Here is a 25,588-nt window from a genome sequence, read left to right on the forward strand (position 1 = left end):
CCTGCAGGAGAGGGAGAAAGGCAGGCGGCTGATGTAAACAAAGACGTCTGTCATTCTCCCTGATGTAACTGCAGAGATCATACGATCCTGCTATGTAGGATCGTATGTCTCTGTGGTTACATCACAAGCCACGCCCCTTTACAGTTAGAATCACGCCACTAGGGACACACTTAACCCCTTGATCACTAATAAAGTTAACCCCTTCCCTGCCAGTGTCATTTTTACAGTAACAGTCCATATGTGTAGCACTCATTACTGTAGTAATGTCCCTGGTACTCCCAAAAGTGTAAAAAATGTCAGTCAGGGGTCCAATCTGTCCGCCGCAATGTCGCAGTCTCGCAAAATTTGCAGATTACTAGTTTAAAAAATAAATAAATAAAAATGACATACTGTAAATCTTTCCCTTAGTTAGTAAACGCAATAACTTTTGCGCAAACCAATCAAAATACGCTTATTGCGATTTTTTTTTACCAAAAATGTGTAGCAGAAAACAAATTGGCCTAAAATGGTAAAAAAATTTTATTTTTACTTTTTTTTTGGGGGAATTTCATATAAAAAAATGTGAAAAATATTGTTATTTTTTTCAAAATTGATACTCTTTTTTTGTTTATAGCGCAAAAAAAAAAAAATCGCACAGGTGATCAAATACCACCAAAAGAAAGCTCTGTTTGTGGAAAAAAAGGACATAAATTTCATTTGGGTACAGCGTCGCACGACCGCACAATTGTCCGTTAAAGTCAGTGCCGAATCGCAAAATAGGCCCTGGTCTTTGAGCAGCCAAATCCTCCGGGGCTTAAGTGGTTAAAAAACTTGCCATGCCTCTTACTAAATGCCTTGTACTGTCTACTTTTCAAAAAGGGGTAATTCGGGGGTATTTGTACAGTTCTGGCATTTTTGGGCGTCAGGTTATGAGATTGGCCGTCAGTACATCAGGATTGATCAATTTCTCAGATATATTTCCCATAGTCTGTGGATTCTATAACTTTCCTACAGACTAAATAATAAACACTGATTTGGGTTTTTTTTCACCAAAGAAATGTAGCAGAATACATTTTGATGTAAATTTATGAAGAAAGATTATTTATTTGCAACATTTTATAAAAGATACAAAAGAAAATTTTATTTTTTTCCCACAAATTTGTGGTCTTTTTTTTTTTTTTTAGCGAAACATAAAAACCCAGTGGTGATTAACAGGGCTGCTGTTAGAAATCGCGGGGCCCCATACAGACTACCTGGCATACCTGGCAGGGCCCCCCCAAGAAAATATTAAAGATATATTTAGCTAAAATTACAACACAATCACTATTAGCAGACACAAATATAACATAACTCACATAATTCCTGCTAATTCTAAATAAAAAACTATGTTAAATAAAAAAGAAGATGAGATGAGAAAAATATACAGGCTGGGCAGTTGGAGCTCAGTGATCAGAGAGACAGAGAGAGAGAAACAAAGTTACAAATAAACTCCTGAGCAGAGATAACATTAGAGCCTGTGCTGGGAGGGGGGCCACACAGGGAGGGGGATTAGTGAGGGACAACTGTCTCTTTCTCAGCAGATAAAAGCTGATAGCAGGGAGAGGGACAGATCAGATTCAGGTGCTGGAGGAAGATTTCTGTATTTGTTGTCCATCACTAATCCCCCTCTCTGTGTGGGCCCCCCTGTGAGCTCGGGCCCCCTACAAGAGGGCTGGTGGTCCCCCCCTATCAGCGGCCCTGGTGATTAACCACTTGCCGACCAGTCGCCGTACATATACTGTGGCAGGTCGGCTCTGTCCCACGAAACTACGTACCTGTACATCGCTTCGCAGGACCTATAGCGGGACTGCGCACTCACGTTCGCCACAGGGAAAGCTAATTTACGGGTCCGGCAGCCGCAATTGCGATCGCTCCCTGTGGAGACAGAACAGTGGTCTGCTGTTCTAAACATGGCAGACCGCTGTTCTGTCAGCGATGAACACAGGGCTCCTCCTATTTAGGAACACAGGTCTGTGTATTCATTCAACAAGCCCATTCCCCCCACACAGTTAGAAAGCACCCCCCTAGGGACACATTTACCCCTTTGATCGCCCCTGGAGTTAACCCCTTCCCTGCCAGTGTCATTATTACAGTGACAGTGCATATTTTTAGCACTGATTACTGTAGTAATGTCACTGGTCCCCCCCCCCAAAAAAAGTGTCAAAAACAGTTAGGGGTCCGATCTGTCCGCCACAATGTCACAGTCCCGCTAAAAATCGCAGATCGCCGCCATTACTAGTAAAAAAACAAAACAAAAAAATACATAAATCTTTCCTGTACTTTGTAGATGCGATAACTTTTCCACAAACCAATCAAAATACGCTTATTACGATTATTTGTTACCCGAAATATGTAGCAGAATAAAAATTGGCCTAAAAGGATAAAAAAAAATTTGATTTTTACATTTTTTTTTTTTATTGGGAATGTTATATAGCAGAAAGTGAAAAATATTGTTTTTTTTTTTTCCGTAATTGTCGCTTTTTTTTTTGTTTATTGCGCAAAAAACTAAAAATTGCAGAGGTTATCGAATACCACCAAAAGAAAGCTCTATATGTGGGGAAAAATTACATCAATTTTATTTGGATACGGCGTCGCACGACCGCGCAATTTTCAATTAAATTAACGTAGTGCCGAATCGCATAATATACCCTGGTCATTAAAGTGGTAGTATCCCCGTACAAAAAACAAAAAAACAAAAAAACAAAAAAAACCCCAAATATAGTTAATAAATCCCACGAGCAACAAAGTGATAATATGATTGCTGCAAGCACTCCTCTATCTCACACAGTGTCAATAATATATAACAAAAATGCTGTGCAAAAATATAGTGAATCAGATATATGGTCTCTAATTAATGAATTGTTTTGAGACCATGTATCTGATTCACTATATTTTTGCACAGCATTTTTGTTATATAAAAAAAAAAAAAAAACAACCCTGCAAGACAATGGCATAATGTGCTAGTATGCATCTCATACTAGCACATTATGAAATACTTACCTTAGAACAAAACCCCAATACGGTCGCCCGGACACCGCTAAGGGATCTGTCATGTTCCCTCGCGGTCTCTTTCGGGTTCGGCAGCTCTGTGAGTGGCCGGAGCCACGATGATGTCACTCCCGTGCAGTTCACTTTTTCGGCAAGGAGCCGGCAAGGAGCTCTGAAGGTCCACTGGACCTTCAGAGCGCATGTGCCACTGGTGTCAGCGGCTGCATGCAGGGTGAATATCTCCTAAGCCGTGCAGGTTTAGGAGATATTAATTTTACCTACAGGTAAGTCTTATTATAGGCTTTATTATAGACTTACCTGTGGGTAAAAGTTAAAAAGCGGAGTATACTACTGCTTTAAGGGGGTAAAACTTTCCAGTCCAGAAGTGGTTAATAAAATTTGTTAAAGAGTTTTTTAGCTTGTTGTCCTTACACACCATAAATAATCCGCAGCATCCATTGTGTCCCCCCCATTCCTGGGTTGGGAGGCCACCAAATTCTACATTTGGATAATAACGACTTCCCGCAAATCGCCGTAGCTCTACATCGGCTGCAAGAAGTGGTTGTACTGCGGTGATCCCTGCAGCTTGAGGCATCAACCCGGTACCATTTTTTTAGAGTCGGCGGTCGGCTTTCAGGCGGTAACGACCGATGTGGCTCGGGAGCCGCTCGATCGTTACTCCAGCGAGTGGAAAGGGACGCCCCCCACCACCTTCCGCAGCTCTGCCCGGGTCTCCAGTCCCACCGGGGCGTCCACCAGCTGGTTGGAGTCCCGATCAAAGCCGGATGCGGCTTCGATCAGGTCTCAGATGACGTAGCCCGGAGGCGGCGTCCGTGACGTCACGTCCCGGTTACTCAGCTGCTAAAGGGGCCGAATTTAAAAAGGGACTGTATTCAAAAATGCAGTTTTCGGCATTTTGAATACAATGAAGTGCAGAGGAGGGGTTTGGGGTCTTTTAGAACCCCCAATCCCTCCGTAAAGCCTTTTGATGTCACAAGGGATGTTTACATTGCTTGTGACAGCAAAAAAAGTGATCAGATTTTTAAAAAAACCTGTGCTAAAATTAAAAAAATAAGTAGGAAAAAAAATAAAACAATTTTAACTGCCCCATCGCCGTGAGCTCGCGCACAAAAGAAAACGTATACGGAAGTCGCGCCTGCAAATTAAATCGCTGCTCAAACCACACATGTGAGTTATCGCCGCGATCGCAAGAGCAATAATTGAAAAAAAGAAAAAAAGAGCTACTCTGTAACTCTAAACTGGTAAACGTTAAAATTTTTTAAAGCATTGCCTATGGAGATTTTTATTGACCGTAGTTTGTCGCCATTCCGCGGGTGTGCGCAATTTCTAACCATAACATGTTGGGTATCTATTTACTCGGCGTGTCATCATATTTCACAATATACAAAAAAAATGGGCTAACTTTACTGTTTAGTATTTTTTACATGCAGTGAAATGTAATTTTTTAAAAAAAATGGTGTTTGAAAGACTGCTGCGCAAATACCGCGTGACAAAAAATATTGCAATAACCGCCATTTTATTCTCCAGAGTCTTTGGTAAAAAAAAAAATGTGTATATATATATATATATATATATATATATATATATATATATATATATATATATATATATATATATATATATATATATATTATATATATAATGTTTGGGGGTTCTAAGTAATTTTCTAGCAAAAAATACTGATTTTACCTCGTAAACAACATGTGTCAGAAATGGGCTCGGTCCTTAACCTTCCTAGCGGTATTCCCGAGTGTGGCACGGGGTTAAATTTCAGTGCCAAAAGCGGTAACCCCCGAGCCACACTTGGGGTACCGCTAGGAAGATCGCTGGATTCTGGTAGAGAGGCTACTCACCAGCGATGTATCCCGGCTGTGTGCGGCGGCCGGATCTTCCTCCCGATGCCCTGTGCCCCGGCTTCCGTCTCCTGCGACGTGACGCTCTCAGGGGGGTGGAACCGGCGGCAAATTCAAACAGTAAAACACCCAAACACACTGATAACATTACAAAATAAAATAAATTCACATTAGTTTGCCCCCCCAGTGCCCTTTCCTGCAGGTTTACTGTACTTGTTATATATATATATATATATATATATATATATAGATATACACATACACGTATATCTATATATATATATATATATATATGTATACACACACACACACATATATATATATATATATATATATATACATAAATACATACTTTAACTTATTTATAGTTATTTATTATATTATCATTTTTGATTTTGTGTTTCAAACTTTATTATACCTGAGATGTTATAAAGAAGAACGCACAGTAAAAAAAAAAAATCATATGTAAATGGTTGGTTTGGGCTGCTCATTCTTAAGAATTACATGCAAAATAATTGTACCGCTTTTAGCACCTAAAATCGGAAAGAATCATACCGCCAGGGAGGTTAAGTGGTTAAAAGATCACAATGAAACTGTTACCCTAAATCAGGGGGTCTGCAAACTATGGCCCTCCAGTTGTTCAGGAACTACAATTCCCATCATGCCTAGTCATGTCTGTGAATGTCAGAGTTTTGCAATGCCTCCATGGGATGTGTAGTTCCGCAAAAGCTGGAGGGCCGTAGTTTGAGGATCCCTGCGCCCTAAATCATCATCAGAACTGCGGTAACGCGGCTGTGACCCTGCAGTGCATGCTGGGAATGCATTGCAGAACATACATAGCATTTTACATATTAATGGCCTCAAACTTTTTGAACATCCCTCTCCTGCGGCAGATTGTTAAATGTCTCCATGACAAGAGGGGTCCGGCGCTTTGCTCTCGCAGGCCTTGCTAACGAGCCAATTTACCATAAAACAGCGCTAATTTATGTTAATGTTGTGGCTGTTGGATGAAGCGCGGATTACGAGCCTCGCAGGTACACTCGGATCCTGTGTACGAGGCTCGCACGTTGTGTACCTAGAGTCCCAGAGTTGCTTATATTTGAATACATTTAAATGTAGCAGTTTCACTGCCAGGAGAAAGTAAACAGCGATGGCGACGGGGATTTTCAGATGACGAAAACGGCGCCGCACAGCACGCCAATATTACTCATAAAGACGCAATGCATTCCTCAACGTTATCCCTGTCCTTCTCCCAGGTATAGATGGACGAGCCCCTCCACTTCCATTGCTCACATCCTGTATCTTTCCTGATTCCCTGAAATCAGCCAGGTGCCCCCCCCAATGCATGTGTTTACAATCGTATGTGGGGGTGGGGCTTAGCATTTTTTTTTGGGGGGGGGTTAAGTGTTTGGGTGTAACTTTATTTTTTACACTTTTTTCACTAAACTTGAATAAAATAAAAACAACAGTCCATCCAATTCCCTCCTCTTTGGACAAGTTTATCTGAGATACTCCGTGTTTAGTATCCCTGGATGCGAAATTTGATGCTGGACCATGATTTATCAGTTTCGGGAATGTAACCGGTACATATTGTAAGATATGAATAGTGGTATAAAACTGTCCAAAGAGGAGGGACCTGATATTGTCATAAACCCAGGACAGCCCTTGGCCACTCCATTTTATTGGTCAGGGGCATCCGTCAACACCCCTTTGATCAGAGAGAAAAAGGGAGACCTCTAACCAGTGGACAGTTCTCCTTTTCCATCAAAGCAGGAACATCTGTCAAGTTTGAGAACCGATAACACCTGGCTCATCGACTGAACTCTGATAACACCCAGAACATTGACTGCAAGTATTCTTTTTTTTTTTGCCCATAGGTTGCTGAAAGAGCCCGAGGATTGTGTATTGGAGACCGGGAGAGTGACAGGTGATCATAGTATGAGGATATGAGGAATCGTTGATCCATATTGGCAAGCTGACATCAGAACCTGGAGGTGGATCGCCATTTAATAGTGGATGATCATTGGGTTTGATCTAAAGGCGCTTGATCCTTGTCATGAGGGTACGTTTTTAATACCTAGGGGAGCACATCGGTGTGGTGAAGGCTCTTGGTGGTGTATAGAGGAATAGAGGAGGATCCCCCCCCCTTTTTTGAACCTTTCCACGCTATCTTTTCACCACTGTTAATAAGAGACTTGCATGCTAATTTTGGATGCCGATTTGCTAACTGGACATTCAGAGTGACTTAATAAAACAAACACCTGATCACATTCATTCAATTGGATTATGGACAGATTAGTTTCTCTTGTTAGCAAGAGTTTATCAGCGCTGCTAGTGCATGTATAGGCTTTGTTTATATACGCACCTTATAGATATTTGTTTGTTGGTATAGCAGCAGCTTTTGTTTGAATATTGTCAGTGATCTATTACAAAGATTAGCTCATCCTAAAAATATTTTTTCACCCTTTGTGTGGTATTGCATAGTCCTAAGCGCTGAGTGGGTGGAACAGGGCTTTGTCCTGATTTTGCTCTTTCATTTTGTATCATAGTAAGAAGGAAGTAAATGGGTTAATGTACAGGTCATAAGAAGGAGGAAGTGAGGGGTTTAATGTACAGGCCATAGTAAGGAGGAAGTGAAGGGGTTAATGTACAGGCCATTGGAAGGAGGAAGTGAAGGGGTTATTGTACAGGCCATAGTAAGGAGGAAGTGAAGGGGTTAATGTACAGGCTATTGGAAGGAGGAAGTGAAGGGGTTATTGTACAGGCTATTGGAAGGAGGAATTGATGGGGTTAATGTACAGGCCATAGTAAGGAGGAAGTGAGGGGTTAATGTACAGGCCATAGTAAGGAGGAAGTGAAGGGGTTAATGTACAGGCCATTGGAAGGAGGAAGTGAAGGAGTTATTGTACAGGCCATTGGAAGGAGGAAGTGATGGGGTTAATGTACAGGCCATAGTAAGGAGGAAGTGAGGGGTTAATGTACAGGCCATTGGAAGGAGGAAGTGAATGGGTTATTGTACAGGCTATTGGAAGGAGGAAGTGAAGGGGTTAATGTACAGGCCATTGGACGGAGGAAGTGAAGGGGTTAACGCACTGGCCACAGGAAGGAGGAAGTGAAGGGGTTGATGTACTGGTCATAGGAAGGAGGAAGGGAATGGGGTTATTGTACTGGTCATGGGAAGGAGGAAGTGAAGGGGTTAATGTACAGGTCACGGGAAGGAGGAAGTGAAGGGGTAAAGGTACTGGTCATAGGAAGGAGGAAGTGAAGGGGTTAATGTACAGGTCATGGGAAGGAGGAAGTGAAGTGGTTAATGTACAGGCCACAGGAATGAGTCTGGTCATTATCCTGTTGTAATGGAAAGGGGGGGGGGGGGGTGGTACAGTAAACTGTACCATGCGATTGCTGTGGTCACCAATTGTTTGCAGTTTTGTCCCAGGAAGTTGTGTCACAATGGGCTGGTATGCACAGTTTATTCACATAATATGGAAGACTTACCTGGCTAGTGCTCCCCTTCTGCCCTACACTGTTAGTGCTCCTGTCGGTCATGGGCGCTGCCATCTTCTCCCGGTCTTCCTTCTTGGTTCCGCCTCTTGGGCCGATTGGTTGTCCCGGCCGAGATGACGTCACTCCCCCGAAACCAGAAATTTATCTCAAGGGTTCCTCTGTGTTGAAAAGGTCGAGAAAGGCTGTTCTAGGGTCTCCCATTAGTTGAAGCGACCGACCACTAAGGGCTAAATCCTTTTGGCCTGGTGAAGCTTTGGCCCCTGGTACAGTGCCTGGGGCTACTGGAAACAAAGAGACTTCTCAAGTCAAGGATTTCCCCTTATGACACTGAACTGTGTAATGGTGAAGCCAGAGATGGGGCTTGGGTTACCAAACAAATGGTTACTGCCCACACCTGTAACTGGTCTCTGCAGCAAGGAGCATTGGAAGGGCAACGCATATAACAAGACAAAAAGTATTCCAAGCTCTCCTTAACAACCAGTCTGCGACCAACCGAATTGACCTGCCCAACAGTATGCGTTAAAAACAGGGGTTTAGTTGCACACATTTGCAAATACATGCGTAAGCCACAGAGCCCCGACAAGGCACCCCATTATCTGTGGTCCTAACTCTAAATTCTGTGAGTCTCCAACAATGGAAGCACATGCATTTAATGGACAGGTGTAGGACAGACATACCTGTAGGGAGCCCACCCCTTCTTAAGGCACAGGGGCAACCCTCCTATATTATCCCTTGTGGAGACTTAGACGGACCTGCTGGAAGGAGCGGTTACAATTCTGACGTATCCTAGTCCACTAGGGGAAACTTGGCATTACCAATCAGTCTCCTGTTTTTCTTAGACCACCTTACCTGCCCATGTATAAGAAATACAAGCTCCAGGGTAATGGAGAATAAAAATATGAATGCACATCTCGATATCCCCACAAAAAAATGAAGAAAAGCAACCTAAGTTAGCTTCTAAGTGTATACCATAGCACTGTTGCCCTGTGCATGTTGGGGCCATGGCTAAGATTGACTACTTTCCCTCATTTTTATTTGGAAGTTGTCATTTCCAATGCAAGGACGAATGATTGGTCCCAGGTGGACCTTGTTTATCATCATTAGGTATATATATATATATATATATATATATATATATATATATATATATATATATATATACAGTATACTGGCCTCTTGAGAACACATCTAAGACGAAACGCATCGTGGTGGAGTCTGAGCTGATGCCATCACATCCACTGGACTCAGTGGTGTGTGAGTTTCTTTGATGTGCCTCATGTGTTGTTACCATTTGAGTACCTTTCTGCTATTTAGTAAATAAAAGTGTAGCAGTATTACCCTTCGAGGCTTTGTCTTTCCTTTATACTTGGAACATTGGCTGAGCGAGATTGAAGGCTATATCTGGACCCTTTTCCTCGTTTTTATTTGGGAGTTGGCATTTTCAATGCAAGGACAAATGATTGGTCCCAGGTGGACCCTGTTTATCATCATTAGGTATGTATATACAGTATACTGGCCTCTTGAGAACACATCTAAGACGAAACGCATTGTGGTGGAGTCTGAGCTGATGCCATCACATCCGCTGGACTCAGTGGTGTGTGAGTTTCTTTGATGTGCCTCATGTGTTGTTACCATTTGAGTACCTTTCTGCTATTTAGTAAATAAAAGTGTAGCAGTATTACCCTTCGAGGCTTTGTCTTTCCTTTATACTTGGGACATTGGCTGAGCGAGATTGAAGGCTATATCTGGACCCTGTTGCACAATGCATGCAAAATTTAACTCTTTTCTTCTGGCTCAGTCAATAAACAGTTTAGGGGTTGCAGTTGTTTTTGTGGTTTTATTTTAAATAGGGATAGGAGAAGGGAGTAGTGGGACACTCCAGAATTGAACTATTTACAAAAGATGAGGACTGCTGTCTGTAGCTGCAGGCAGGCTGCTGGTTCACCTTGCCACTAGATGAAGTTTAAGATTAAGACTTGATTGAGTAACTATCAGGGTACTCGCCTAGCACCCCCTTTAACTCCACCAGCTGACACCAGTCCTCTGACTATTCTACTCCGGGTGGCCCCCTCTCAGGTCAGGCCCCTAGACACAATCCCCTGTACTCACGATACTGTTTTTCCAGGGTCTCCAGTGTCTCAAACCCTCCAGTCAGTTCTCCTGGACCTCTGGGTTCAGCTCCTTCCTTCTGGTCCACCTGGCCGACTGCCTGTGACCACGCACCAACAGCTACAGAGGAGGAGGCAGTAGCCCCCCTCCCTCCGGGATTCTGCTCACCAGCCAAAGACCCCGAGCACATGTGCTCCTGGCTTTTATACCACACGCCAGAATGCACCGAGACAACCAGTCTGTGCCAATCATCACCGAGGCTGTATCAAAACCTGTGTACCCATTGGCCTGGTTCCTCCACTGTCCAATATGCCTCCCTATTGTACCAGTGTGAAACACTCCCTAGACCAGATGAATCACACACTGAGCACCCTGAGCAGACCTAACTCACAGATCCTGCTCTCTGTTAAGCAGAAAGCAATATAGAATTTGCCTGCTGCTCCTCTAATAGCCAGACAGAGCCAAAACTATACTCACTCTCTACTCTAGCACCTAGCTAGGAGGGTGCTACATAAAAAAGCAGTCTGGCAATGTTTATCAACAACATTGCTCAGTCACGAATACCGAAAGATAAAAAGAAACATTGTTTTATTTTGTATCATTCTGTTTATTCATCTACAGTCTAAAGGGATGAACTTCAATCTGCAGATGAAGTCGGTTTAAGCAACCTGACAAGTAAAAAAAAGTTTTATTTTTTTAAATTAAATGTCCCGCTGTTAACCCCTATTAGGGCTTAAAGCGGAGTTCCACCCTGGTTATACATTTTTTAATAAAAATACCCCCGGGACAGTCAGGGCTAGCACATTCCACAATGGCTAGCCTCTGATCTGTCCCGTGTTGCACTTACCTTTTGGGAGAAATACTTACCTTGAAAATGTCTTGTCCAGCGCTGCCATCTCAGGTGTGGGCAGCTTGAAGCCAGCGCGATCCTCTTCCGCGTCCTCTTCCTTCTTCTTCGGTCCCACGATGCACTGCAACGGCTCCGACGTCACTACCGGGGCGCGCGCGTCATCCCTCCACAGCTTCTGGGCATGCCCAGAAGCTGTTTAGAAGGGAATGACGCGCGCTCTCCGGAACTGACGTCGGGGCCGGTGCAGGCGCAATGATTCCTGGGAACGATGACATTCAGCTCCCAGGAATCATTGCAAAAGCCAGGAAGTGACGAATCGCCGTGGCCACCGAGGGTAGGAAGAAGTAAGCAAGGTAAGTATATTTTCTCTACAAGGTAAGTAAAAAAAAAAACAAAATTGCGATTATCCATTTGTTTTTCAGGTGACCCGGAGCGAGAAGATGGAGGTAAGTATAAATTTAGGGTGGAACTCCGCTTTAATTTACTGTAATTGCTCTGGTCCATAAGGGGTGAACAGGTGTGAGAGGCAAAGTGGTTAAAAGCTCCACCATCTTCCACATGTCTTACTCTAGTACCTCCCCGCACACTGTAGGTGGCTCCTCTTTTATCACTTGCAGGAGCTCATCCAGTGGGGATATAAGCTTTGCATTGCACCCTGGGCACCTACATCTCCCTTGTCCCCATCCTGCACTCAGGGGGAGCCGCTCAGGAAATCAGATCTGTGGGAGCTGCTGGGAGACAAGCTATCACTGGTAAACACAGAAACCAGCTGTCTGAGTTTACCAGTGATATTGGTGAGCCGGGAGGAGAGGGCCTGAGCCAGAGGTGGTGGAACTGAGTTCCACCAAGTTCCAGCAGAAAAAAAATATATATCCACAGTATCTCACAAAAGTGAGTACACCCCTCATATTTTTGTAAATATTTTATTCTTAATCTTTTCATGTGACAGCACTGAAGAAATGAGACTTTGCTACAATGTAAAGTAGTGAGTGTACAGCTTGTATAACAGTGTAAATTTACTGTCCCCTCAAAATAACTCAACACACAGCCGTTAACTACTTCAACACAGTGCACTTTCACCCCCTTCCTGCCCAGGCCAATTTTCAGCTTTAAGCGCTGTCACATTTTGAATGACAATTGCGCGGTCATGCTACACTGTATCCATATGAAATTTTTATCATTTATTTCACACAAATATAGTTTTCTTTTGGTGGTATTTAATCACTGCTGGGTTTTGTATTTCTTACTAAAAAAAAAAAAAAAGACAGAAAATTTAAATTATTTTCTGTCAGTCAATTTTGAAAACAAGTAATTTTTCTTCTTCACTGATGTGCGCTGAAAAGGCGGTACTGATTGGCACTGATAGGCTGCACTGATGAGGAGGCACTGATGAGGAGGTACTAATATGCTGCACTGATGGGCACTGATAGGTGGCACTGATAGGCGGCACTGATGAGCACTGATAGGCGGCACTGAAAGGCGAGACTGATAGGCACTGAGAGGTGGCACTGATGGGCACTGATAGGTGGCACTTACGGGCAGCACTGATGGGTGGCACTGACAGGCGGCACTGACGGGCAGCACTGATGAGCACTGATGGGTGGCACTGATGAACACTGATGTGCAGCACAGATGAGCAGGCACTGATGGGCACTGACTGGCAGCACTATGGGCACTGAATGTGGGTACTGAATTTTGGCGCTGTGGGCACTGTTTTTTTACTTTTCTGTAATCAGGGCACTGATGATCAGTGCCCTGATTACCTGTCTTAGACTCCTCTTTGAGGAGGAGCCACTGATTGGCTCTCCTCGCCACACTCTGACAGTGTGAGGCGAGGAGAGCCGATAAACAGCACTTCCTCATTTATATGTGACCGGCTGTGATGGGACACAGCCGATCACATGGGTAAAGAGCCCTGTCATTAGCTCTTTACCAAGATCGGGGTCGCGTCGTGTCCTAGAAAAACACGGTGCGGCCACGATCGCCACACTGCGCGCCCCTGTGGGTGCGCGAGAGAGGCCGTTCTGGGGGCGCCGTCATATGATGCCGTCCACAAAACGAGAGCCGCACCATTCCGCTTTGCTGTCATTTGACGGTGGGCGGGCGGCAAGTGGTTAATGTCAGTAAAAGTCAGTACACCCCTAAGTGACATTTTCCAATTTGGGCCCAAAGTGTCAATATTTTGTGTGGCCACCATTATTTTCCAGTACTGCCTTAACCCTCTTGGGCATGGAGTTTACCAGAGCTTCACAGGTTGTCACTGGAGTCCTCTTCCACTCCTCCATGATGACATCACAGAGCTGGTAAATGTTAGAGTCTGGAGACATGCTTGGCCAATCCATCACCTTTGCCCTCAGCTTCTTTAGCAAGGCAGTGGTCACCTTTGAGGTGTGTTTGGGGTTGTTATGTTGGAATATTGCCCTGCGGCCCAGTCTCTGAAGGGAGGGGATCATGCTCTGCTTCAGTATGTCACAGTACATGTTGGCATTCATGGTTCCCTCAATGAACTGTAGCTCCCCAGTGCCGGCAGCACTCATGCAGCCCCAGACCATGACACTCCCACCACCATGCTTGACTGTAGGCAAGACACACTTGTCTTTGTACTCCTCGCCTGGTTGCCGCCACACACGCTTGACACCATTTGAACCAAACAAGTTTATCTTGGTCTCATCAGACCACAGGACATGGTTCCAGTAATCCATGTCCTTAGTCTGCTTGTCTTCAGCAAACTGTTTGTGGGCTTTCTTGTGCATCATCTTTAGAAGAGGCTTCCTTCTGGGATGACAGTCATGTAGACAAATTTGATGCAGTGTGCGGCATATGGTCGGAGCACTGACAGGCTGACCCCCCACCCCTTCAACCTCTGCAGCAATGCTGGCAGCACTCATACGTCTATTTCCCAAAGACAACCTCTGGATATGATGCTGAGCACGTGCATTCAACTTCTTTGGTCGACCATGGCGAGGCCTGTTCTGAGTGGAACCTGTCCTGTTAAACCGCCGTATGGTCTTGGCCACCATGCTGCAGCTCAGTTTCAGGGTCTTGGCAATCTTCTTATAGCCTAGGCCATCTTTATGTAGAGCAACAATTCTTTTTTTTAGATCCTCAGAGAGTTCTTTGCCATGAGGTGCCATGTTGAACTTCCAGTGACCAGTATGAGAGAGTGAGAGCGATAACACCAAATGTAACACACCTGCTCCCCATTCAAACCTGAGACCTTGTAACACTAATGAGTTACATGACATCGGGGAGGGAAAATGGCTAATTGGGCCCAATTTGGACATTGTCACTTAGGGGTGTACTCACTTTTGTTGCCAGCGGTTTAGATATTAATGGCTGTGTGTTGAGTTATTTTGAGGGGACAGCAAATTTACACTGTTATACAAGCTGTACACTCACTACTTTACATTGTAACAAAGTGTCATTTCTTCAGTGTTGTCACATGAAAAGATAGAATAAGATACTGTATTTACCCAAATGTGAGGGGTGTACTCACTTTTGTGAGATACTGTATATATCAATCACATTTGTGTAAGTTCTTACTATGTTTCCTCATCTTTAAAAAAGGAGACCTGCGTGTCTTCAAAACTAGAATTGTACATTGCATTTACACAAAGTTCTGGATTTTTTCCAAGCTTTGACCATCCTGAATTAACATGCACACGGCAGAGGTAGGCAGAAGAACAATCATTGATTCACAAGACCCTCATCCTCCCGGAGGTGTATTACACCGATGATCTTCTGCTGTAAATCATATCGCCAAAAGCCAATCACCTTCACCGTATATTATATCATATGCATAAAAATAAAACACCTTCAGCATCAGTTTAAAATTCTGAGCAAGTGTGAAAAAAAGGCCTTCAAGTTTAGCTACATGATAATATTATCACACATATCTCCTCCGCTGCCACAGTTATAATGGATGTTTGTACAGTTGTGACAAAAGTTTGCCTCTCCCTGGAGAATTGGTAATATTACCGTTTTTAAAGAAAACATAAGTGAGAGGACAAAATCTGTTTCTTGTATTTGTTATGGGATTCCGATTCTGTAACAGGAGGTGATAACAGATAGGCCCAATCATAAAACAAAGCAAGACAACAAGTAAAATAATGAAATGCGCCCCCCCCCCGCTTCCCCCGTTTAAAGATCTGCATCCTTTAGTCCTTAACCACTTAAGCCCCGGAAGATTTTACCCCCTTCCTGACCAGGGCCTATTTTGCGATTCGGCACTGCGTGACTTTAACGGACAATTGCGCGGTCGTGCGACGCTGTACCTAAACTAATTTGACGTCCTTTTTTTCCCACAAACAGAGCTTTCTTTTGGTGGTATTTGATCACCTGTGCGATTTTTTGATCATGCGCTATAAACAAAAAAAGAGCGTCAATTTTGCAAAAATAACAATATTTTTCACATTTTTTTATATCAAATTCCCCCAAAAAAATGTAAAAATCAAATTTTTTTTAACATTTTAGGCCAATTTGTTTTCTGCTACCTATCTTTGGTAAAAAAAATCGCAAAAAGCGTATTTTGATTGGAAAGTTATTGCGTTTACTAACTACGGGAAAGGTTTTTGTCATTTTTGTTGTTTTTTTTTTTTTAACGAGTAATGGCGGCGATCTGCGATTTTTTTTTTGCGGGACTGAAAGATCGGAGCCTGGACTGACATTTTTGACACTTTTGGGGTTACCAGTGACATTACTACAGTAATCAGTGCTATACATATGCACTGTTACTGTAAAATTACACTGGCAGGGGAGGAGTTAACTTTATTTGAGAAGGAGGGGTTAAGTGTGTCTCTAGGGGCGTGCTTCTAACTGTGATTGGATGTGGCTTGAGGTGTAAGAACAGAGATCAACGGTCCTACATAGCAGAACCGTATGATCTCCATTCTTACACAGGGAAGAATGACAGGTGGCTGTTATTTACACAAATGTGAGGGGTGTACTTACTTTTATGAGATTATGAGATACTGTATTAGCCTATTATAACAATCCACCCACACAAGGTTTCCATTGTATCATCTTCAATAAGCATAAAATGTAGCCAAACCTCCGCCCTGTATGGGAATTTCTCACCGCCCGGATCTGAAAGAGTATTATACAATGTATAGTGTAGTATTTATTGGTAGTATAGTACATCCATTAAAATGATAATAAATTGTAGCTCTGTGCCCCCAATACCCCAATTTATAAAAATAAACAATGTGTTACAATAATGTGCTTATTGTCTATGCATGTGCTCAAAATAAATATCAGATATTGTTGCCACAGACACCTACTGTGTTCCCACAAGCAATGATATTGTATATATATGAAATGGTGTTGTGCAATAATAAACGATGACAAATTAATATTCAAATAGTCCATAACAACATAGAATATTCAAAATAAAATCACAAAAAGTCCACATCATTGATCTGTTCAAAGACTCTGTAGGAAAAATCTCTGGATTGAAGCCACAGATTGCGGCAAAAGCTGGTTTTATTATTTTATATTTGATGGGCTCTTTGTTTTTATCTTGTTATTTATGGATAGAGTTCCGCCATAGCCAGTTTACGGCCACTGCAATTTTTTCAACTGTGCTCGCAGGCTATTTAAGGAGATTTGGATTGATGCCAGTGGTAGGCGGAGCCCCTGAGGATGTGCATGCATATGAACCGCGTCGGGTGGAGCCTTACATGCTGACGCCATGCCGCTGTCCCTGGTTCTAGGAGCGGCGAGTTAAGTCCGGCCCTATTTGTTAATATACTATGTGGATTCTAATATTGCTTTAATGGATGTACTATTGTAAATTTATAAAAATGGTCAAACTCAATAATAAACAATAACCAATTAATAATCAAATAGTCCGTAATGATATAGAATATTCAAAATAAAATCACAAAAAGTGCATATCATTGATCGGTTCATAATAAAGTGCACAAGTGCTGAAAGTGCTTAAAAGTTGTATCCAAAAATAATAATCAGTTGTTTTTCTGCCGTAATATCAACTTTAGTGTCACAACATGAAATTAAATATGGTGTCCCTCCACCCGATTTTGACACCTATGTGCTCCCGATATTTTCACCGCAGTGAGTAATCAAATGCGCTTTTGAATAGTGTAGTATTGCAGTGTAGCATAGTGTAGTCTCCGTCATCACTTCCAGTCCAGGATGCCCTACATGTTACGTCACGTTCACATACAGGGAACCCTGATGAAGTCATGTGTACGTGACGTAACGCGTAGGGTTTTCCCGATAAAGTCAGGTGATTGTACCGTGATATCAACTTTAGTGTAAGAACATGAAATTAACATATGGTGTCCCTCCACCTGATTGTGACACCTATGTGCTCCCTATATTCTCACCTCAGTGAGTAATCAAATGCGCTTTTGAATAGTGTAGTATTGCAGTGTAGCATAGTGTAGTCTCCGTCATCACTTCCAGTCCAGGATGCCCTACATGTTACGTCACGTTCACATACAGGGAACCCTGATGAAGTCATGTGTACGTGACGTAACGCGTAGGGTTTTCCCGATAAAGTCAGGTGATTGTACCGTGATATCAACTTTAGTGTAAGAACATGAAATTAACATATGGTGTCCCTCCACCTGATTGTGACACCTATGTGCTCCCTATATTCTCACCTCAGTGAGTAATCAAATGCGCTATTAAGTACACATAGATATACTCCTCCATCGCTGTTAGTCCGGTTGTTGTCCCGTTTAGTATGTTTGGGTATACTGGGGTAATGGTCCCTTTAAAACACCCCTTACGCGCTTGTCCAAATGTTGGGGTAAAGCAAAGTGACCTCCCATAGTGTAATATTGTCAATAAAATCTATTTTAATAAAGGGATAACCCCAGCATCAAAATAGTGAATAAAACGCATCTGGTATATCAAATACTCAGTGTAACAGAACCGCGACCCCCACAATGCGCTTGTGGGCTTCCGTCAGAATACCACTTCCTTCAGTCTTGAACATAGATATCAGATATTCTAGCCGCCCCCATACAAAATTAGCTGAGAATAGCTTGTATAAGATCTGGAACATTTATTGAAAAAACTCACACCGAATATATACCCCACCAGGTCAGGTGCCTGATTACATTATCATATACAGATGAAATTCTGTACAGAGATATAAGTAACCACTTTACGTCTATCCGCCACAGATGTACTGCGGCAAAGTCCCATACATGTACGGCGTTTGCCTGGGAGGAGCTTGGGGGCTCCGTGCTCCCGCCCCCGCTTATCAGCGGGGAAGCTGGCGCGAGTGTCAGGCGGCTCCGATGGCCGCCTGACACCGGCGATCTCTCCCCGCTGAGAGAGAAGGACGGACAGCTGATGTAAACACAGCTGTCCGTCCTTCTCCCTGAGATGATCACAGAGACCATACGATCCTGCTATATAGGATCGCATGTCTCTATGGTCATCTCACAAGCCCAACCCCGCCTCCCCCATAGTTAGAATTACTCCCTAGGCTTTCATTTAACCCCTTGATCACCCACAGTATTAACCCCTTCCCTGCCAATGGCATTATTACAGTGACAGTGCATATTTTTAGCACTGATTACTGTAGTAATGTCACTGGTCCCCCCAAAAGTGTAAAAAATGTCAGTTAGGGGTCCGATCTTTCCACCACAATGTTGCAGCCCTACAAAAAAATTGCAGATCGCCACCATTACTAGTAAAAAAAAAAAAAAACAATAAAAATTACATAAATCTTTTCCGTAGTTTGTAGATGCGATAACTTTTGCATAAACCAATCAGAATATGCGTATTGCGTTTTTTTTTAACCAAAAATATGTAGCAGAAAACAAATTGGCCTAACATGTTAAACAATTTTTTTTTTTGGGAGTGTCATATAGAAGAATGTGAAAAATATTGTTTTTTTTTTTTTTTTTCAAAATTGTCACTCTTTTTTTGTTTATAGCGCAAAAAATAAAAATCACACAGGTGATGAAATACAGCCAAAAGAAAGCTCTGTTTGTGGGGAAAAAAGGAAGTCAATCTTGTTTGGGTACAGCTTTGCACGACTGCGCAATTGTCCGTTAAAGTAACGCAGTGCCGAATCGCAAAATAGGGCCTGGTCATTAAGCAGCAAAATCTTCCGGTCTCAAAGTGGTTAACATATCTAAGGAACAACCAACACAAACCGTATTCTACTTTCCCACTAACAACTAATAGATGACAGTCATTTAATTAACTTGAGCTAATTAACTAGCGGACTTGCCGTCATTGAGCTCCTGAAGTACAATACACATTATTAACCACTTCTGGACTGGAAGGATTTGCCCCCTTAATGACCAAGCCATTTCTTTGCGATTCGGCACTGCGTTACTTTAATGGTCAAGCGGTCATGTGACGCTGTACCCAAATAAAATTGATGTCCTTTTTTCCCCCCACAAATAGAGCTTTCTTTTAGTGATATTTGATCACCTGTGCGATTTTATTTTTTGCGCTATAATCAAAAAAAGAAGGATTTGCCCCTTAATGACCAGGACATTTTTTTGCGATTGGGCACTGCATTACTTTAACGGACAATTGCGCGGTCGTGCGACACTGTATCCAAATAAAATTGATATCCTTCCCCCCCCCCCCCCCCCCACAAATAGAGCTTTCTTTTGATGGTATTTGAGCACCTGTGCGATTTTTATTTTTCACTTTATGCTATTTAACATTCCCAATAAAAATAATTTTTTTTTCATCATTTTAGGCCAATTTGTATTCTGCTGCATATTTTTGGTAAAAAACAAAATCCCAATAAGCGTATATTGATTGGTTTGCGCGAAAGTTATCGCGTCTACAAACTAGGGGAAAGATTTATGTCATTTTTTAAATTTTTACTAGTAATGACGGTGATCAGCGATTTTTAGTGGGACTGTGACATTGCGGCGGCCAGATCGGACCCCTAACTGACATTTTTGACACTTTTGGGGGGTACCAGTGACATTGCTACAGTAATCAGTGCTATAAATATGCACTGTCACTGTACTAATGACACTGGCAGGGAAGGGGTTAACCTAGTGGGTGATCAAAGGGTTAAGTGTGAGCCAAAGGGAGTGTTTACTAACTGTATGTGGGAGGAGCTTGTGAAATGATCATACAGATCTGTGATCCTATATAGAAGGATCACAGGCGCTCTGTGATCATTTCAGAGAGAAGGATGGTCTGCTGTGTTTACAACAGCTGCCCGTTCTTCTCTCTCAAGGGTGCCCGGTGATTGCCGCCTTCCCCATGCATTGGCATCCACGCTGGCTAGTGAGGGCGGGAGCTCCCCAGCACCAGGCATGCGACTGACGTAGGGCTACGTCGGTTCATGCAGGGGAGGCTACCTGCTGCAGTAAATGCGTGGCAGGCGATCTTAAAGCAGTTAATTTGAGATAATTAACTAGCAGAGTAGCTGTCATTAAGCTCATAAAGTACAATACACATTATTAAACGTGTAAACACATCCCCACAGTCCACAATAGGTGAGTTAATCAGCGCAATCAACAATGTGTGGAAGACAGGTGGTTGAGCTGATGATATTAGCATCTGCCATGAGCCTGACTGTGCGGAGCAGTCCCCTATTGGCAATAGGCAGCTAGGCCTTTACCATGGATCCTAGGCATAGAGTCCTAGAGTCTGTGTGTTTTGGAGAGATGTGGACTTGAATCCAAAGTAACATTACTTCAAGGGTCCCCCCAGCATACATCCCGCAAAGAGCAGTGTTCCCTCGCAAGCCAGGGCCTATAGCCAGTAGGCAAGAGGCTAGCCTGCAGTCCCATCCAAAAGCCCCTGTCCTGAGTGAGTTTGTCACACTCAGCATAGTGTAGACTCTAACATCGCTTCTGGTTTGGGATGCCCTGCGCGTTACGTCACGTACATGTGACTTCATCAGAAAAACCCTACGTGTTACGTCACATACACATGACTTCATGAGGGTTCCCTGTACATGTACGTGACGTAACATGTAGGGCATCCTGGACTGGAAGTGATGATGGAGACTACACTTTGCTACACTGCAATACTACACTATTCAAAAGTGCATTTGATTACTCACTGAGGTGAGAATACTGGAAGCACATAGGTGTCACAATAGGGTGGAGGGACACTATATGTTTTCATGTTGTCACACTAAAGCTGATATCATGGACGAAAAACAACTGGGCACGTTGATTAACCGCTTTAAGACCGCCCGCCACATATTTACTGCGGCAGGCAGCCTCTCATGAGCGAACAGACGTAGCCCTATGTCAATCACGTGCCTGGTGCTGGGGGGCCAGCGCGCGCCGCCGGCAGCTCGCTCCCACCCTCACTAGGCAGGGGTAATGCCGATGCTTGCTCCCCACTGAGAGAGAAGAACGGTCAGCTGTTGTAAACACAGCAAGACCGTTCTTCTCTCTGAAATGATCACAGATCACCTGTGATCCTTCTATATAGGATCACAGGTCTCTATGATCATTTCACAAGCCCATCCCCCTCACAAATAGAAAACACCCCATAGGCTCACACTTAACCCTTTGATCGCCCCTAGGTTAACCGCTTCCCTGCCAGTGTCATTATTACAGTGACTGCATATTTGTAGCACTGATTACTGTAGTAATGTCACTGGTCCCCCCCAAAAATGTCAAAAATGTCAGTTAGGGGTCCGATCTGTCCGCCGCAATGTCGCAGTCCCGCTAAAAATCGCAGATCACCCCCATTACTAGTAAAAAAATAAAAAATAAATAAAAATGACATAAATCTTTCCCGTAGTTAGTAGACGCAATAACGTTTTTGTGCAAACCAATCAAACTACGCTTATTGCAATTTTTTTTTTATACCAAAAATATGTAGCAGAATACAAATTGGCCTAAATGGATGAAAAAAATTGATTTTTTTTTTCTTCTTTGAGAATGTTATATAGCAGAAAGTGAAAAACATTTTTGTTTTTTTTCTTCAGAATTGTCACTCTTTTTTTTGTTTATAGAGCAAAAAAGAAAAATCGCACAGGGAGATCAAATACCACCAAAAGAAATCTCTATTTGTGGGAAAAAAAAGGACATCAATTTTATTTCAGCAATGCTCAACCGTGCAATTTTTCGTTAACCACTTGCCGACCAGTCACTGGGACTGTACTGCGGCAAAGTGGCTTGATTCCGTCCAGCGACGTAGACCTACGTCGCTGGACTCCTCCCCTTGTGGGCAGCGCTCGCGCGCCGCCGGAGGCTCGCTTCCGCTGTTTTCAGTCACAGCGGGAGTCGGGCCAGGGGAGGAGCAGCGGCGATCGCCGCTGCTCTTCCCCGATCGCCGGGGAATCGAGTGTGGAGATCCTCCCGCCTGTGTAAACACAAGCGGGCGGATCTCCTAAGTGACAAACAGGGTCAGATTGCAGGGTTCAGCATAGCTGTGCGATCTGTCCCTGTGTGACACAGTCACCTCCCCCCACACACGTTAGTAAGCACCAGGCATACATTAACCCCTCCATCTCCAATAAAATTAACCCCTTCCCTGCCAGTGTCATTTTTACAGTAACAGTGCATATGTATAGCACTGATTACTGCGGTAATGTCACTGGTACCCCCAAAAGTGTCAAAAATGTCAGTCAAGGGTCCGATCTGTCCGCCGCAATGTCGCAGTCCCGCAAAAAAAAATCGCAGATCGCCGCCATTATTCGTTCAAAAAAAAAAAACACCAAAAATGACAGAAATCTTTCCCTTAGTTAGTAAACGCAATAACTTTTGCGCAAACCAATCAAAATACACTTATTTTGTTTTTGTTTTTTTTACCAAACATAGGTAGCAGAAAACAAATTGGCCAAAAATTAAAAAAAAATTAGATTTTTACATTTTTTTGGGGGGGAATTTCATATAAAAAAATGTGAAAAATATTGTTATTTTTTCAAAAATTTACACTCTTTTTTTGTTTATAGCGCAAAAAGTAAAAATCGCAGAGGTGATCAAATACCACCAAAAGAAAGTTCTGTTTGTGGGAAAAAAAGTTCCTAAATTTAGTTTGGGTACGGTGTCGCATGACCGCGCAATTGTCAGTTAAAGTCGCACAGTGCCGAATCGCAAAAAGTGGCCTGGACGTAAGACAGCAAAATCCTCCGGTGGTAAAGTGGTTAAAGTAACGCAGTGCCGAATCGCAAACAAAAATCCTTGTCATTAAGGGTGCAAATCCTTCCTGTCCAGAAGTGGTTAATATTTTCGGATACAAACTTTTATGTACTTTCAACACTTGTGCACTTTATTATGAACTGATTAATAATATGCACTTTTTTTGCTTTTATTTTGAATATTTTATGTCGTTATGGACTATTTGATTATTAATTGGTTATTGTTTTTTTTTTTTTTTTACTGAGTTTGCGCAACACCATTTCATATATTTACAATAGTACATCCATTAAAACAATATAAGAATCCACATGGAGTAAAAAAGAAATGCGGCCGGACTTACTCTGATGGCTGTCGCTCCATGAACCAGAGACAGTGGCGTGAGGTCAGTGTGTAAGACCCCACCTGACATGTTTCATGCGCATGGACATCCTCAGGGGCTCCGCCTACCACTGACCCCAATCCAAATCTCTTTAAAGCGGAGTTCCGGCCTCGGGGGTCAATTTGAGCTAAAAATACCCCGGGACAGTCAGGGCTAGTACATTCTATAATGGATAGTCTCCGAACTGTCCCGGGTCGCACTTACCTGTAAGAAGAAATACTTACCTTGAAAATTTCTTCTCCAGCGCTGCCATCTCAGGTGTGGGCAGCTGAAGCCGCAGCGTCCTCTTCTGTGTCCTCTTCCGTGTCCTCTTCCGTGACGTCCGAGTCCCACAATGCACTGCACCGGCCCCGCTCGTCACTTCCGGTGCATGCCCAGAAGCTGTTTAGCAGGGAATGCCGCGCCTGTACCGGAACTGACAAGTTCAGCTCCCAGGAATAATTGCAAACAGGAAGTGACGGCGCGGGCCGCGGCCGCAGAGGGAGGAAGTGGAAGGAAGGTGAGTATATTTTCTTCAATATCAAGGTAAGTGACCAAAAAAAAAAAATTGTCAGTATCCATTTCTTTTTCAGGTTCCCAAAATCGATTTTATGGATTTTGAGGCCGGAACTCCGCTTTAAATAGCCTGCGGGCGCGGCTGAAAAGAAATCCTAAAAAAAAAGTTGCCATTATGTTGGGGGAGGTGCATTACTTTTCAAATTACATTACCGTGTGTGAAAGCAATCAGGTGTCTCTTATCAAATTTACACAAACTACCAGTGGCTGCAGCTGCCTGGAAAATGTGTACAACACCCCCCCCCCCCCCCCCGCTACCGACATAGGAGATATGGTGGTATAAAGGGTAAAGCAGAACTCCATCTATAAATATCAAGATAAAAACAGAGAGCCCAACAAATATAAAATAATAAAACCAGGTTTTCCTACAATCAGTGGCTTCAATCCTGAGATTTCTCCTGCAGTGTCTTTTTCTGCCACAAGATGTCCTCAGTCTGAGTCTCCCCCAATCACACCTATGCATTTTGAAGCTCCAAAACAGCCAAAATCCCATGATTTTCAATCATGTCTGTTCTCACCTGAGCGCAGTGTCACTTGAAGCTCAAAAAAAGTACATAAGCTCCCTTTGCGTTACAAACTTCCAGTGTTTTTGACCCCAGAAGACTTCAATGAAATTGAAAAATTGGCAGATTTGTTTTCCCCAATAACTAACTTTCCTTTGGCTTAAAATAATTTTTAAAACTCTGTTTAAGCCTGCATTCTAACTTGAGATGTTCAGTTTAAGTTAGAATGCAGCCTGCTGGCCAGCATCAATCAACCCACTTCCTCTGAGCCCAGGTTATCTTGGACCCACCCCCAGGGCTGGGACAAGGGGTGGGCAGGAGGCAGAGTAGCCCTGGGCGCAATGGTTTATTGCAGGTATGGGGGGGGGGGGGGGCCTTGACCTTAACCCTAAGGGAAGGGGGGGGGCGCAGTTTGGCATCCTTGTCCTGAGCGCTGGATGACCTTGTCCCGGCACTGCCCGCCCCCACTGTAGTAGTCCAGTTAAAGGAGAAGCAGCACTGTGATGATGTCATCTCTCCATCACTCTGCTCTCTCCTTCTATCAGCATGCTTCTTGTCAGCACATGAACTGATTGCCTCCTCCTACTGCTTCTACTTCTTCCAGTCTGAACTCTGCTGTACAACAAGAGGCTGATACCAGGTCATAAATAACTAGTGATAATTCACATATATTTAGTAAAATATGAAAAAAAAAAAAAAAAAAAATGTTCATCCAAACTGCAAGTAAATTTGTTCTATGCAAT

The sequence above is a fragment of the Pelophylax lessonae genome (assembly GCF_965119305.1).
Source record: "Pelophylax lessonae genome assembly, chromosome: 7".
Taxonomy (NCBI): domain Eukaryota; kingdom Metazoa; phylum Chordata; class Amphibia; order Anura; family Ranidae; genus Pelophylax; species Pelophylax lessonae.